Consider the following 16,425-nt stretch of genomic DNA (forward strand, 5'->3'; position numbering starts at 1 on the left):
CTTGCCATATGTGACCAAGGTCCCAGGTGATGATCTGACTTTGCCTCATTTACAACAAATTGTAGGTCTCAATTGTTTCTGACCAAACAATATATACAGCAGTACTGTATATTGTTTATCACTTTTCTCTTTATTTAATTTAGTATTTCTTATTGGTTTTTTATTATTATTATTATTATTATTTTATTATTATTATTATTATTATTATTATTATTATTATTATTATTATTATTATTATTACATTTATTCTCTAGGCCTCATGTATGACCTGTCCGGTGGGCTAATTGTTAAAAAACTATAGTAGTTTTCCATATAAAGGTGATAATCTTGAGGTGTTTGTTGTGAGATAATCTTGGAGTGTTTGGGAAAGGCTTAAATGGGTTTGTTAGTGACACTCAACTGTTGTTGTTGGTTATATTCTTTTTTCTCCCAGATATGGAATCATCCTGATGTCCTGTACAACTTTGTCCAGAAGAAAATTAATGAAGACTTTGATTTGGATGGACGAAGTTGATGGGAAGTCCAGGAGAGCCAATCAGCACCCCAAACCAGATTCTTCTCAATGTTCCGTCACACCCTATGCCCAGCTGTGGCCTCCGGCCCATGAATCGTAATATTCCGCAACAGTTGGGCGTGCTGGTTGGGTAAGGGGACATTTGGTGTATGGGTCTCAACCTGACTGGGGCAGATGAACATGAATCACCAAGTGCAATGGGTTCAACAACCACCATGGGTTTCCAGGATCCGATGGGTCGCCCATGATGCACCACAACATGGGTCAGCCCAGACAACCAGGGGCGTCTACAGTTACGCGTAATGGGTGCTGCTACCATACAACAGGGCCACACGGGATGCAGATGACACCAGGGCTGACGTGCTAACTCCCCCGGTCTTACCCCCTCAACAACCCCTACTGTCCCTCAGCACCCACAACACAATACCCCTGTAGTCAGAGTCTGCCTGCCACCCTGCCACGCACAACACCCACATGTCTCAACCAGTTCTAACCAATCACTGGGACTGCCCAGCCCTTCAGGCAGTCTAGTGGCCACAAACACCTCGGCAGCCCATGGAGCACAACCATTCGGGCAGTCATTAGGCTGAGTAAACCAACACCGCACTCTATGGGTCTGTCTAACCCAGGTGATCAGTCTATGGGTGTTGGTACTGGCAACCCATGGGCATGTCTAATCACATTGGACAGTCCATGGAGTTCCAACCTCTGAACAGTCGATGGGTCAATCCCACAGGACAGCAAATGACAGTTTCCAATCCCACAGACAGCAGTCAATGGCAGTTCCAAATTCAGCAGACCAGTCGGGGTATTAACAGTTCACGAGGATCACTGTTTATCCAATCAGTCGGACAGTCACTAGAATTTCCAATCAGTCGGGACAGTCACTAGGCGTTCAATCAGTCGGGACAGTCGCTAGGACAGTTCAGCAATAATCAACATGAATCAGTCAGTCTATCCCAACGAACGAAAACACGAGAGAACGAGGCCAAGCCAGCCAGGCACCACACTGCGCACTCCGCCACCCAGAGCACCACCACACCTCCAGTCACGGAGGACAAACCCAAAGAACAAACGGAAGACGAGACCAGAAACCCGTAAGAAGGAGGACGTCAAGGAAGAGGAAGAAGATAACTCAGAAGACAAGAAAGATGAGAAGAAGGAGGAGGAAGAAGGAGGAGATGACCTTGGAGTGAATGGGAAGGCTTATTCAAGGACTATGTGCCTGGCTCCTCATCAACTCTGCTAAATTCCATGTGTGTCAGATCTTGGAAGGATGTGTTAGAGTAGGGACCGAATCTTGTTTTCCCAGTCTCTGTTCACCCTCACGCTGCGGAGGAGTTCTTTCAGAGGTCATACATCCCTGCACGATGAAAGGCTCAGAAATCGTTCGTGATTAAGGCTGGACGGGCACTCGGCTCAGGAGAGAGAGAACTCTTAATGAATTCAACATGAACCCCAAACATCAGGTTGTTTTAGTGTCGACCAGAGCCGCAGTTTGGGTATCAACCTGGTAGGAGCCAACAGAGTGGTGGTGTTCGACGCGTTGCTTAATCTCCCGCAAGCGCCCACGCCGCGTCGGTGTCGGGTCTATCTCACACGGGCAGAAGAAAGAGCCACATCTATCGCCTAGTTACCGACAATTTCTGGAGAACGCATATATGACAGACAGGTAAACAAACAGGGCACGCGGACCGTGACGTTAATGAACCCGACGCCACCTGTCGTCCGAGGAAATTAGTAACCTTCTGGTGGAGAACGAGCGAATGCAGACCCCATCGACATGACAGACAACAAGGAGAAATACCGATCAGATCTTGCACGAGGGTCGCATTTAAACACGGTTTCACCAAGCCTTAGACACAAAGTTTGCTCAGAGATCGAAAAGACAAGAAGCTGTCGCGCAGAGAAAAGGTTGCCAAGAGGTCATATGAGCTGGAGAAACAAGCCAACATCAGCTATAGAGCGGCTGCCTTTACGCTGCCTTCTACCCTAAAACACAGTCTGGGCAACAGGTCATCATGGGTACTAAGATCGGGTAAGTCAATGCCTTCTATGTTTACACTTGGTAGTGGACAGACCTGTAGTGTAGTGGACAGACCTGTAGTGTAGTGGACAGACCTGTAGTGTAGTGGACAGACCTGTAGTGTAGTGGACAGACCTGTAGTGTAGTGGACAGACCTGTAGTGTAGTGGACAGACCTGTAGTGTGAGTGGCAGACCTGTATTGTAGTGGACAGACCTGTAGTGGAGTGGACAGACCTGTAGTGGAGTGGACAGACCTGCAGTGTAGTGGACAGACCTGTGAGTGTAGTGGACAGACCTGTAGTGTGAGTGGACAGACCTGTAGTGGAGTGGACAGACCTGTAGTGGAGTGGACAGACCTGTGTGGAGTGGACAGACCTGTAGTGGAGTGGACAGACCTGTGGTGTAGTGGACAGACCGTGTGTGGTGACAGACCGGTGTAGTGACAGACCTGTGTGTAGTGGACAGACCTGTGGTGTAGTGGACAGACCTGTGGTGTAGTGGACAGACCTGTGGTGGTGACAGACCTGTGGTGGTGACAGACCTGGTGTAGTGGACAGACCTGTGGTGTGTGGACAGACCTGTGGTGTAGTGGACAGACCTGTAGTGTAGTGGACAGACCTGTAGTGTAGTGGACAGACCTGTAGTGTAGTGGACAGACCTGTAGTGTAGTGGACAGACCTGTAGTGTAGTGGACAGACCTGTAGTGTAGTGGACAGACCTGTAGTGTAGTGGACAGACCTGTAGTGTAGTGGACAGACCTGTGGTGTGAGTGGACAGACCTGTGGTGTAGTGGACAGACCTGGGTGTAGTGGACAGACCTGTGGTGTAGTGGACAGACCTGTGGTGTAGTGGACAGACCTGGGTGTAGTGGACAGACCTGTGGTGTAGTGGACAGACCTGTGGTGTAGTGGACAGACCTGTGGTGTGTAGTGGACAGACCTGTGGTGTAGTGGACAGACCTGTGGTGTAGTGGACAGACCTGTAGTGTAGTGGACAGACCTGTAGTGGGACAGACCTGTAGTGTGGTAGTGGACAGACCTGTGGTGTAGTGGACAGACCTGTAGTGTAGTGGACAGACCTGGTGTGGACAGACCTGTAGTGTAGTGGACAGACCTGTAGTGTAGTGGACAGACCTGTAGTGTAGTGGTATAACTGAGTAGTTTGTAAGGTAATATTAACACAAGGACCATTTCAGAGGTGTGGTGTATGCCAAGCCAGTGGGCACCGTGAGACCACTACAAGCTGAGATGGGGCAGAGACTTGAAGGCGGGAACATCATACACAGACCAAACATACTCTCTAGGGGAGCCCAACCAAACTTCCCTGTTGAAGCTCTAGCCAAACAGGGAGTGTCAGTCCAGCAGATTACAGTACCTAAGGGTGAGTACTGCCTTCATCTAATGTCATTCCACCATTAACACATATTATGGGTGGATCTAGATATTAAAGGTCATTCACCATTAAGCATATATTATGGGTGGATCTAGATATTAAAGGTCATTCCACCATTAAGCTTACAATATTATGGGTGGATCTAGATATAAAGGTCATTCCAATTAAGCTTACATATATGGGTGGATCTAGATATTAAAAGGTCATTCCACCATTAAGCTTACATATTATGGGTGGATCTAGATATTAAAGGTCATTCCACCATTAAGCTTACATATTATGGGTGGATCTAGATATTAAGGTCATTCCACCATTAAGCACATATTATGGGTGGATCTAGATATTAAAGGTCATTCCACCATTAAGCTCACATATTATGGGTGAATCTAGATATTAAAGGTCATTCCACCATTAAGCTTACATATTATGGGTGGATCTAGATATTAAAGGTCATTCCACATTAAACATATTAGTTGGTCTACACATTAAAGTCATTCCACCATTAAGCTTACTATTATGGGTGGATCTAGATATTAAGGTCATTCCATTAAGCACATATGGGTGGATCTACATTAAAGGTCATTCCACCATTAAGCTTCATATTATGGATCTAGATAAAAGGTCATTCCACCATTAAGCTTACATATTATGGGTGGATCTAGATATTAAAGGTCATTTCCACCATTAAGCTTACATATTATGGGTGGATCTAGATATTAAGGTCATTCCACCATTAAGCTTACATATTATGGGTGGATCTAGATATTAAAGGTCATTCCACCATTAAGCTTACATATTATGGGTGGATCTAGATATTAAAGGTCATTCCACCATTAAATCATATTATGGGTGGATCTAGATATTAAAGGTCATTCCACCATTAAGCTTACATATTATGGGTGGATCTAGATATTAAAGGTCATTCCACCATTAAGCTTACATATTATGGGTGGATCTAGATATTAAAGGTCATTCCACCATTAAGCTTACATATTATGGGTGGATCTAGATATTAAAGGTCATTCCACCATTACTATTCTGGTATTGATGGTGAAAATAACACAACAGTTGTAAAGTAACCTAATAAATTTACTCAAGCAACATTTTTGGGGTGTCTACTTGTTAAAAAGTAATAAAACTTTGTATTACTTTTACTTAAATATGGTTTTCTAATACTTTTACTCCAATACAATTAAAAAACCAAACAATAATTGTTACTCATTACATGACACAAACAAAGAGTTTTAATGTTTGTGACAAACTAATAATATATTTAATTAATTATTAACCATAGTAAAGAGTGGTGTGGGTGGAGGGTATGGTGTGGGTGGAGGGTATGGTGTGGGGTGGAGGGTATGGCGTGGGTGGAGGGTATGGCGTGGGTGGAGGGTATGGGTGGGTGGAGGGTATGGTGTGGGTGGAGGGTATGTGGTGTGGGTGGAGGGTATGGTGTGGGTGGAGGGGTATGGTGTGGGTGGAGGGTATGGTGTGGGTGGAGGGGTATGGTGTGGGTGGAGGGGTATGGGTGTGGGTGGAGGGTATGGTGTGGGTGGAGGGTATGGTGTGGGTGGAGGGTATGGGTGTGGGTGGAGGGTATGGTGTGGGTGGAGGATTGTGGTGTGGGTGGAGGGTATGGTGTGGGTGGAGGGTATGGTGTGGGTGGAGGGTATGGTGTGGGTGGAGGGTATGGTGTGGGTGGAGGGTATGGTGTGGGTGGAGGGATGGTGGGTGGGGTATGGTGTGGGTGGAGGGTATGGTGTGGGTGGAGGGTATGGTGTGGGTGGGAGGGCATGGTGTGGGTGGAGGGCATGGTGTGGGTGGAGGGCATGGTGTGGGTGCAGGGGTATGGTGTGGGTGGAGGTATGGTGTGGGTGGAGGGTATGGTGTGGGTGGAGGGGTATGGGGTTGGAGGGTATGGTGTGGGTGGAGGGTATGGTGTGGGTGGAGGTATGGTGTGGGTGGAGGGTATGGTGTGGGTGGAGGGCATGGTGTGGGTGGAGGGCATGTGGTGTGGGTGGAGGGCATGGTGTGGGTGGAGGGCATGGGTGTGGGTGGGTGGAGGGGCATGGTGTGGGTGGAGGGTATGGTGTGGAGGATGGTGTGGGTGGAGGGGTATGGTGTGGGTGGAGGTATGGGTGTGGGTGGAGGGGTATGGTGTGGGTGGAGGTATGGTGTGGGTGGAGGGTATGGTGTGGGTGGAGGGTATGGTGTGTGGGTGGAGGGTATGGTGTGGGTGGGGTATGGTGTGGGTGGAGGGGTATGGTGTGGGTGGAGGGTATGGTGTGGGTGGAGGGTATGGTGTGGGTGGAGGGTATGGTGTGGGTGGAGGGTATGGTGTGGGTGGAGGGTATGGTGTGGGTGGAGGGTATGGTGTGGGTGGAGGGTATGGTGTGGGTGGAGGGGTGTGGTGTGGGTGGGAGGGGTATGGTGTGGGTGGAGGGCATGGTGTGGGTGGAGGGCATGGTGTGGGTGGAGGGCATGGTGTGGGTGGGGCATGGTGTGGGTGGAGGGCATGGTGTGGGTGGAGGTATGGTGTGGGTGGAGGGTATGGTGTGGGTGGAGGGTATGGTGTGGGTGGAGGGTATGGTGTGGGTGGAGGGTATGGTGTGGGTGGAGGGTATGGTGTGGGTGGAGGCATGGTGGGTGGAGGCATGGTGTGGGTGGAGGCATGGTGTGGGTGGAGGGTATGGTGTGGGTGGAGGGTATGGGTGTGGGTGGAGGGCATGGTGGGTGGAGGGTATGGTGTGGGTGGAGGCATGGTGTGGGTGGAGGGCATGGTGTGGGTGGGAGGGCATGGTGTGGGTGGAGGTATGGTGTGGGTGGAGGGGTATGGTGTGGGGTGGAGGGTATGGTGTGGGTGGAGGTATGGTGTGGGTGGAGGGTATGGTGTGGGTGGAGGTATGGTGTGGGGTGGAGGGGCATGGTGTGGGTGGAGGTGGTGTGGGTGGAGGGTATGGTGTGGGTGGAGGGTATGGTGTGGGTGGAGGTATGGTGTGGGTGGAGGGCATGGTGTGGGTGGGAGGCATGGGTGTGGGTGGAGGGTATGGTGTGGGTGGAGGGTATGGTGTGGGTGGAGGCATGGTGTGGGTGGAGGCATGGTGTGGGTGGAGGGCATGGTGTGGGTGGAGGGGCATGGTGTGGGTGGAGGTATGGGGTGTGGGTGGGGGCATGGTGTGGGTGGAGGGTATGGTGTGGGTGGAGGGGTATGGTGTGGGTGGAGGGGTATGGTGTGGGTGGAGGTATGGTGTGGGTGGAGGGTATGGTGTGGGTGGAGGGTATGGTGTGGGTGGAGGGTATGGTGTGGGTGGAGGGCATGGTGTGGGTGGAGGGCATGGTGTGGTGGAGGGTATGGTGTGGGTGGAAGGTATGGTGTGGGTGGAGGGCATGGTGTGGGTGGAGGGCATGGTGTGGGTGGAGGGCATGGTGTGGGTGGAGGGTATGGTGTGGGTGGAGGGTATGGTGTGGGTGGAGGGTATGGTGTGGGTGGAGGGTATGTGTGGGTGGAGGGTATGGTGTGGGTGGAGGGTATGGTGTGGGGTGGAGGTATGGTGTGGGTGGAGGGTATGGTGTGGGTGGAGGGTATGGTATGGGTGGAGGGTATGGTGTGGGGTGGAGGGCATGGTGTGGGTGGAGGGGATGGTGTGGGTGGAGGGGTATGGGTGTGGGTGGAGGTATGGTGTGGGTGGAGGGTATGGTGTGGGTGGAGGGGCATGGTGTGGGTGGAGGGCATGGTGTGGGTGGAGGGCATGGTGTGGGTGGAGGGTATGGTGTGGGTGGAGGGTATGGTGTGGGTGGAAGGTATGGTGTGGGTGGAGGGCATGGTGTGGGTGGAGGCATGGTGGGTGGGGGCATGGTGTGGGTGGAGGGTATGGTGTGGGTGGAGGGCATGGTGTGGGTGGAGGGTATGGTGTGGGTGGAGGGTATGGTGTGGGTGGAGGGTATGGTGTGGGTGGAGGGTATGGTGTGGGTGGAGGGTATGGTGTGGGTGGAGGGTATGGTGTGGGTGGAGGGTATGGTGTGGGTGGAGGGCATGGTGTGGGTGGAGGGAGGGCATGGTGTGGGTGGAGGGTATGGTGTGGGTGGAAGGTATGGTGTGGGTGGAGGGCATGGTGTGGGTGGAGGGCATGGTGTGGGTGGAGGCATGGTGTGGTGGAGGGTATGGTGTGGGTGGAGGGTATGGTGTGGGTGGGGGTATGGTGTGGGTGGAGGTATGGTGTGGGTGGAGGGTATGGTGTGGGTGGAGGGTATGGTGTGGGGTGGGTATGTGGTGTGGGTGGAGGGCATGGGTGGGTGGAGGGCATGGTGTGGGTGGAGGGGCATGGTGTGGGTGGGGGCATGGTGTGGGTGGAGGGCATGGGTGTGGGTGGAGGGCATGGGTGTGGTGGAGGGCATGGTGTGGGTGGAGGGCATGGTGTGGGTGGAGGGCATGGTGTGGGTGGAGGTGGTGTGGGTGGAGGGTATGGTGTGGGGAGACACCAGACGGTCACATACCAAGAGGTCTCTGATAAGTCAGGTCAGGTCAGGTGTGAAGTGGCCATTACAGCAGACTTTCCCTTTGATCTTCCTGTGTCCATATGGGATTACAGTAATTGAAATAGAGACCGGGCCGACCCCCAAACTCCACTTTTCAGACGTACATTGTAGTAAAAAGTAACATCTTAATTTTATGATGGTATGCACACAATTATTTAAGAGAAACATCAATAATATGGGTTTTAACATAAAGTTAGTAGAAGAGATGGCTGGGCACGGGATGGGGGGTTGGTTCCGAGGCAGAGGGCAGATTCACCTGTATCCTGTCCTGGGAAGCTACAGAGACTTTGTCAAACCTCAAGTCCATATTCACTACACATGGGCGGCTGTGGTGGGTGGCAGCCGGAGGTATACCTTGAGAGGATACAATGGGACAGCAGTCAAGATGTAAGCCTGGTGGCAGGGCAAACAGGTTAAGACCAGTCTGGCTGGAGAGTGGTGGGTGGGGTTGAGTAGCAAGCTGTAACAATAGACAGTCTCAGAGTCAGTACTTTAACTCTGGACATAAGGTATTCAGGCTTTATTTGATGTGTTGTGTGGGGGCCTGACGCGAAGGTGACGAAGAGCTATTTAAAGAGAGAAGCTAAGCCATGTTTAACACGCAACAGGAATGTAACAATTAATACTGGCGCAAGCTGGACAGGTAAAGCAGAAACATCAAATTTCTCGTATAAATACCGTAAGCGAGACTATACTGTACTCTTGGATTACTTTAAGAATGAGATTCTCTTACTTGAGTAACACATTTGCGGCCGGTAAATAACAGACTTAATTAACAAAGTCTGCATTTTTACAACTTGGATATAAGGTATTCTAGGCTTTATTTGATGTGTTGTGGAGGAGAGGGTGAAGGTTGGCCAAAGCTGTGTGGAGGAGAGAGGGTGAAGGGTTGGCTGTGTGTTGTGTGGAGGAGAGAGGGTGAAGGGTTGGCTGTGTGTTGTGTGTGGAGGAGAGAGAGGGTGAAGGGTTGGTTGTGTGTTGTGTGGGAGGAGAGAGGTAGGGAAGGCTGGCTGTGTGGGGTTCTGGGTGGAGGAGAGAGGTGAAGGGTTGGGCTGTGGGTTCTGTGGGAGGAGAGAGGGTGAAGGGTTGCTGTGTGTTCTGTGGAGGAGAGAGGGTGAAGGGTTGGCTGTGTGGTTCTGTGGGAGGAGAGAGGGTGAAGGGTTGGCTGTGTGTCTCAGGAGGAGAGAGGGTGAAGGGTTGGCTGTGTGTTGTGTGGAGGAGAGAGGTGAAGGGTTGGCTGGTGTGTTGTGTGTGGAGGAGAGAGGGTGAAGGGTTGGTTGTGTGTTGTGTGGGAGGAGAGAGGCGTGAAGGGTTGGCTGGGTGTGTTCTGTGGAGGGAGAGAGGGTGAAGGGTTGGCTGTGTGTTGTGTGGAGGAGAGAGGGTGAAGGGTTGGTTGTGTTGTGTGGAGAGAGAGGGGTGAAGGGTTGCTGTGTGGGTTGTGTGGAGGAGAGAGGGTGAAGGGGTTGGCTGTGGCAAGGTGTGGAGTGGAGAGAGGGTGAAGGGCTGGCTGTGTAAGGTGTGTGGAGGAGAGAGGTGAAGGTTGGTTGTGTGTTGTGTGGAGGAGAGAGGGTGAAGGGTTGGCTGTGTGCTGGGTGTGTGGAGGAGAGAGGGTGAAGGGTTGGATGTGTTGTGTGTGGAGGAGAGGGTGAAGGGTTGGCTGTGTGTTGTGTGGAGGAGAGAGGGTGAAGGGTTGATGTGGTTGTGTGGAGGAGAGAGGGTGAAGGGTCTGGCTGTGTGTTCTGTGGAGGAGAGAGGGTGAAGGGGTTGGCTGGTGTGGTTGTGTGGAGGAGAGAGGGTGAAGGGTTGTCAGGGAAGTTGTGTGGAGGAGAGAGGTGAAGGGTTTATTGTGTGTTGTGTGGAGGAGAGAGGGTGAAGGGTTGGCTGCGTGTTGTGTGGAGGAGAGGGTGAAGGGGTTGGCTGGGTGGTTGTGTGGAGGAGAGAGGGTGAAGGGTTGCTGTGTTGTGTGGAGGAGAGAGGTGAAGGGTTGCTGTGTGTTGTGTGTGGAGGAGAGAGGTGAAGGTTGGCCAGTGTGTTGTGTGTGGGAGGAGAGAGGGGTGAAGGGTTGGTTGTGTGTTGTGTGGAGGAGAGAGGGTGAAGGGTTACTGTGTGTTGTGTGGAGGAGAGAGGTGGAAGGGGTTGGCTGTGTGTTGTGTGGAGGAGGAGAGGGTGAAGGGTTATTGTGTGTTGTGTGGAGGAGAGAGGTGAAGGGTTGGCTGTGTGTTGTGTGTGGAGGAGAGAGGGTGAAGGGTTACTGTGTGTTGGTGTGTGGAGGAGAGAGGGTGAAGGGTTGGCTGTGTGTTCTGTGGAGGAGAGAGGGTGAAGGGCTGGCTGTGTTGTGGAGGAGAGAGAGGGTGAAGGGCTGGCTGTGTTGTGTGGAGAGAGGGTGAGACACAGGTGGTTGTGTGGAGGAGAGAGGGTGAAGGGTTGGCTGTGTGTTGTGTGTGGAGGAGAGAGGTGAAGGGTTGGTTGTGTGTTGTGTGGAGGAGAGAGGGTGAAGGTTGGTCAGGTAAGCTGTGTGTGGAGGAGAGAGTGGGAAGGGGTTAGCTGTGTGTTCTTGGGGAGGAGAGAGGGTGAAGGGTTGGTGTTCTGTGGGAGGAGAGAGGGTGAAGGGTTGCTGTGTTGTGGAGGAGAGAGGGTGAAGGGGTTGGCTGTGTGTTGTGTGTGGAGGGAGAGAGGTGAAGGGTTGGCTGTGTGTTGTGTGTGGAGGAGAGAGGGTGAAGGGTTGGCTGTGTGTTGTGTGGGAGGAGAGAGGGTGGAAGGGTTGGCTGTGTGTTCTGTGGAGGAGAGAGAGGTGAAGGGGTTGGCTGTGTGTTGTGGAGGAGAGGGTGAAGGGGTTATTGTGTGTTGTGTGGAGGGAGAGAGGGTGAAGGGGTTGGCTGTGTGTCAGGGTGGAGGAGAGGGTGAAGGGTTGGCTGTGTTGTGTGGAGAGAGAGGAGAAGGGTTGGCTGTGTGTTGTGTGGAGGAGAGAGGGTGAAGGCCACGTGTTGTGGAGGAGAGAGGGTGAAGGGTTGGTCGTGTGTCTGGTGGAGGAGAGAGGTGAAGGGGTTGGCTGCGTGTTGTGTGTGGAGGAGAGAGGTGAAGGTTGGTTGTGTGTCAGGTGTGGAGGCGGAGAGAGGGTGAAGGGGTTGGCTGTGTGTTGTGTGGAGGAGAGAGGCATGGGTTGGCTGTGTGTTGCGTGGGAGGAGAGAGGGTGAAGGGTTGGCTGTGTGTTCTGTGGAGGAGAGAGGGTGAAGGGTTGGCTGTGTGTTGTGGAGGAGAGAGGGTGAAGGGTTGGCTGTGTGTGGGTTGTGTGGAGGAGAGAGGGTGAAGGGTTGGCTGTGTGTTGTGTGTGGAGGAGAGAGGGGTGAAGGGTTGGCTGTGTGTTCTGTGGGATGGCAGGAGGTGAAGGTTGGCTGTGTGTTGTGGAGGAGAGAGGTGAAGGGTTGGCTGGGTTGTGTGGAGGTGAGAGAGGTGAAGGGTTGGTTGTGTGTTCTGTGGAGGAGAGAGGTGAAGGTTGGCTGTGTGTTCTGTGGAGGAGAGAGGGAAGGGTTGGCTGTGGTGGGTTGGTGTGGAGGAGAGAGGGTGAAGGGTTGGTCAGGTGTTGTGTGGAGGAGAGAGGGTGAAGGGGTTACTGTGTGTTGTGTGGAGGAGAGGGTGAAGGTTGGCTGTGTGGTTCTGTGGGATGAGAGAGGGTGAAGGGGTTGGCTGTGTGTTGTGTGGAGGGAGAGAGGGTGAAGGGTTGGCTGTGTGTTGTGTGTGGAGGAGAGAGGGTGAAGGGGTTGGCTGTGTGTGTTCTGTGGGAGGAGAGAGGGTGAAGGGTTGGCTGTGTGTTCTGGTGGAGGAGAGAGGGTGAAGGGTTGGCTGTGTGTTGTGTGTGGAGGAGAGAGGGTGAAGGGTTGGCTGTGTTGTGTGGAGGAGAGAGGGTGAAGGGTTGGCTGTGTGTTGTGTGGAGGAGAGGAGGGTGAAGGGTTGGCTGTGTGTTGTGTGGAGGAGAGAGGGTGAAGGGCTATTGTGTGTTGTGTGGAGGGGAGAGAGGGTGAAGGGTTGGCTGTGTGTTCTGTGGAGGAGAGAGGGTGAAGGGTTGGCTGTGTGTTGTGTGTGGGAGGAGAGAGGGTGAAGGGCTATTGTGTGTTCTGTGGAGGAGAGAGGTGAAGGGTTGGCTGTGTGTTGTGTGGAGGAGAGAGGGTGAAGGGTTACTGTGTGTCAGTGTGGAGGAGAGAGGGTGAAGGGTCATTGTGTGTTCTGTGGAGGAGAGAGGGTGAAGGTTGGCTGTGTGTTCTTGTGGGAGGAGAGAGGGTGAAGGGTTGCTGTGTGTTGTGTGTGGGGAGGAGAGAGGGTGAAGGGTTGGTTGTGTGTTGTGGAGGAGAGAGGGTGAAGGGTTGGCTGTGTGTTCTGTGGAGGAGAGAGGGGTGAAGGGGTTGGCTGTGTGTTGTGTGTGTGGAGGAGAGAGGGTGAAGGGGTTGGCTGCGTTGTGTGTGGGAGGGAGAGAGGTGAAGGGTTACTGTGTAAGTTGTGGAGGGAGAGAGGGGTGAAGGGTTACAGGTAAGGTGTGGAGGAGAGAGGGTGAAGGGTTGGCTAGGTTGTGTGGGAGGAGAGAGGGTGAAGGGTTGATGTGTTCTGTGGAGGAGAGAGGTGAAGGGCTGGCTGTGTGTTGTGGAGGAGAGAGGGTGAAGGGTTATTGTGTGTTGTGTGGAGGAGAGAGGGTGAAGGGTTGGCTGTGTGTTGTGTGGAGGAGAGAGTGGTGAAGGGTTGGCTGTGTAAGCCAGGTGGAGGAGAGGTGAAGGGTTGGCTGTGTGTTTGTGTGGAGGAGAGAGGGTGAAGGGTTGGTGTAAGCTGTGTGTGGAGGAGAGAGGTGAAGGGTTATTGTGTGTTGTGTGTGGAGGAGAGAGGGTGAAGGGTTGGCTGTGTGTTGTGTGTGTGGGAGGAGAGAGGGGTGAAGGGTTGGCTGTGTGTTGGGGTGGAGTGAGAGAGGGAGAAGGGTTGGCTGTGTGTTGTGTGGAGGAGAGAGGGTGAAGGGTTGGCTGTGTGTTGTGTGTGGGAGGAGAGAGGGTGAAGGGTTGAAGGAAGCAAAGGGAGGAGAGAGGTGAAGGGTTGGCTGTGTGTTCTGTGGAGGAGAGAGGGTGAAGGGTTACGCGTGGTTGTGTGGAGAGAGGGTGAAGGGTTGGTTGCAAAATTGTGGAGGAGAGAGGTGAAGGGTTGGCTGTGTTGTGTGGAGGAGAGAGGGTGAAGGGTTGGCTGTGTGTTCTGTGGGAGGAGAGAGGTGAAGGGTTGGCTGTGTGTTCTGTGGAGGAGAGAGGGTGAAGGGTTACAGGTGTTGTGTGGAGGAGAGAGGTGAAGGGTTGGCTGTGTAAGTTGTGGAGGAGAGAGAGGGTGAAGGGTTGGCTGCGTGTTCTGTGTGGAGGAGAGAGGGTGAAGGGTTGGTGTGTTGTGTGTGATAGAGAGTGGTGAAGGGGCTGGCTGTGTGTTGTGTGAGAGGTGGGCAAGCACAAGCTGGGGGGAGGAGAGAGGTGAAGGGTTGGCTGTGTGTTCTGTGGAGGAGAGAGGGTGAAGGGTTGGCTGTGTAAGTTGTGTGGAGGAGAGAGGTGAAGGGGTTGGCTGTGTGTTGTGTGGGAGGGAGAGAGGTGAAGGGTTGGTTGTGTGTTGTGTGGAGGAGAGAGGTGAAGGTTGGCTGTGTTGTGTGGGAGTGGAGAGAGGGTAAAGGTTGGCTGTGTGTTGTGTGGAGGAGAGAGGTGAAGGGTTACTGTAAGCTGTGTGGGAGGAGAGGTGAAGGGGTTATTGTGTGTTGTGTGGAGGAGAGAGGGTGAAGGGGTTGGCTGTGTTGTGTGGAGGAGAGAGGGTGAAGGGTTGGCTGTGTAAGTTCCCAGGAGGAGAGAGGGTGAAGGGCTACTGTGTGTTCCTGTGGAGGTAGGTGAAGGGTTGGCTGTGTGTTGTGTGGAGGGAGGAGAGGGTGAAGGGTTGGCTGTGTGTCAGGAGGAGAGGTGAAGGGCTGGCTGTGTGTTCTGTGGGGAGGAGAGAGGGTGAAGGGTTGCTGTGTGTTGTGTGTGGAGGAGAGAGGGTGAAGGGTTGCTGTGTGTTGTGTGGAGGAGAGAGGGTGAAGGAAGGGCTGTGTGTTGTGTGGAGGAGAGAGGGTGAAGGGTTGGCTGTGTTCTGTGGGAGGAGAGAGGGTGAAGGGTTGGCTGTGTGTTCTGTGGAGGAGAGAGGGTGAAGGGTTGGTTGTGTGTTGTGGAGGGAGAGAGGTGAAGGGGTTGGCTGTGGGTTGTGTGGAGGAGAGAGGGTGAAGGAAGGCTGTGTGTTCTCAGGGAGGAGAGAGGGTGAAGGGTTGGTTGTGTGTTGGGGGTGGAGGAGAGAGGGTGAAGGGGTTGGCTGTAAAAGGTGGAGGAGAGAGGGTGAAGGGTTGGGCTGTGTTCTTGTGGAGGAGAGGGTGAAGGGTTGGCTGTGTGTTGTGTGGAGGAGAGGCACATGGGGTGGTTGTGTGGAGGAGAGAGGGTGAAGGGTTGGCTGTGTGTTCTGTGGAGGAGAGAGGGTGAAGGGTTGGCTGTACATAACAACTAACCTCACCACCACCATTTTGGATAAAAAAGTATTGATTTTGAGGTTGATTAGTATTTCCGTCAAAAGCGGGAATATTGAATTGTTGACTGTGATAATAACATGTGACCGGGGTTCCCAGGTTGAATATAAAGGTAAAATAACTCTATATTTTGTCTTTTTATAATGAATTGGCTTTAAACAATTACTAGATGGCCATGTCTCACAACTAGGTGTTTTATAGTCCAGTGACGGCCATCTGTCTTGTTGCTTCACACACCTGAGACTCACACTAATGAAACTCTCTCATTGTATGACACAAAATTGTGTGTAGTTAACTCCTTGAAAACACTCCACCACACCTTTCTCACTCCATATTTTAATGTTGAAGGGATACAACACTGTTCATTTATACTTACACTCAGTATTGTGGGTAGTTATCAAGAGCTTCTGGCGGTGCTGCACGTGTAGTGTTGCCAAAGAAAGTTATCATCACCACCTAGATCATAATTTCAGTGTTGCAGACATATATTAGCTTGAGCCAGAGCAGAGCTGTATGATATCCACTGCCTCCCTCCCTGTGTCTTGATGACTGTCATTCATGAGACAATATTGTTTATTTGTTAATTAGTATAGATATGCTACTGTAATATTCTGTGTTTATTAATACCTGTAGCACCCTTCATATACAATGATCTATATAGTTACCTCTTGATTTACACACATTTATTGGCACATGTTTTTTAATAATATATATTTTTTTTATGCATGGTTTTAAAAAGAGCTCCACTGTGCCAGGCAATGGAGTTCCTTCTTTATAAAAAAAGTAAAAAGTAACATGACTTGAACCTGAGCCATTGACATGTATCATCTCAAAAGCTGCCACTTGTTGTCCCCATCACTGACTCCCTCCACCACCACCTCACCCCAGCCATCATTCAGTGTAAATGTTAATACAAAATTTAATTTAAAATAAATTTACTTACTACTGTTCTGTATTATTAGGTTTGTCTCTATTATTATTATTATTATTATTATTAAATAGAAAATATTGAAAGAAATAGAGAAACAAATTACAATTTAGGGGGGGGGGGTTCCCTGTCATTTCCTTTATTTCTTAACCCGCAGTTGGTCATTAACGTTCAAGTACGTGATCGCCGACTACTGCTACGGCATCTCTGGTGATCCGTGTACTAGAACGTTTATCAAATACTGTACAGTAGTATACTTTTCCTGAGTCTTTGAAACTGAGTCTAGCTACCATAATCTGTTGGCTGGTGGTGTCTGGCATCTTGTGTAAATGTTTCCCACCACTCTGCATTGAGGAACACCCCCCCCCTCCTCGACCCACTGTAATAAACGGTAACCTGCGCCCGTACACCCACGTAGTGACCATTAGACTGTTTATAACACTTGCCAGACCAGAATGGACACAATTAGTTACAGCCTTAA

General features: G+C 51.7%; 1 pseudogene; it reads left to right on the forward strand.

The window, feature by feature from the left end:
• Positions 1 to 1,710: 1,710 nt before the first annotated feature.
• Positions 1,711 to 16,425, forward strand: part of LOC121865921 — a 38,484-nt pseudogene continuing 23,769 nt past the window's right edge.

Source organism: Homarus americanus, unplaced genomic scaffold (genome assembly GCF_018991925.1).
Source record: "Homarus americanus isolate GMGI-L3 unplaced genomic scaffold, GMGI_Hamer_2.0 scaffold4264, whole genome shotgun sequence".
NCBI lineage: Eukaryota > Metazoa > Arthropoda > Malacostraca > Decapoda > Nephropidae > Homarus > Homarus americanus.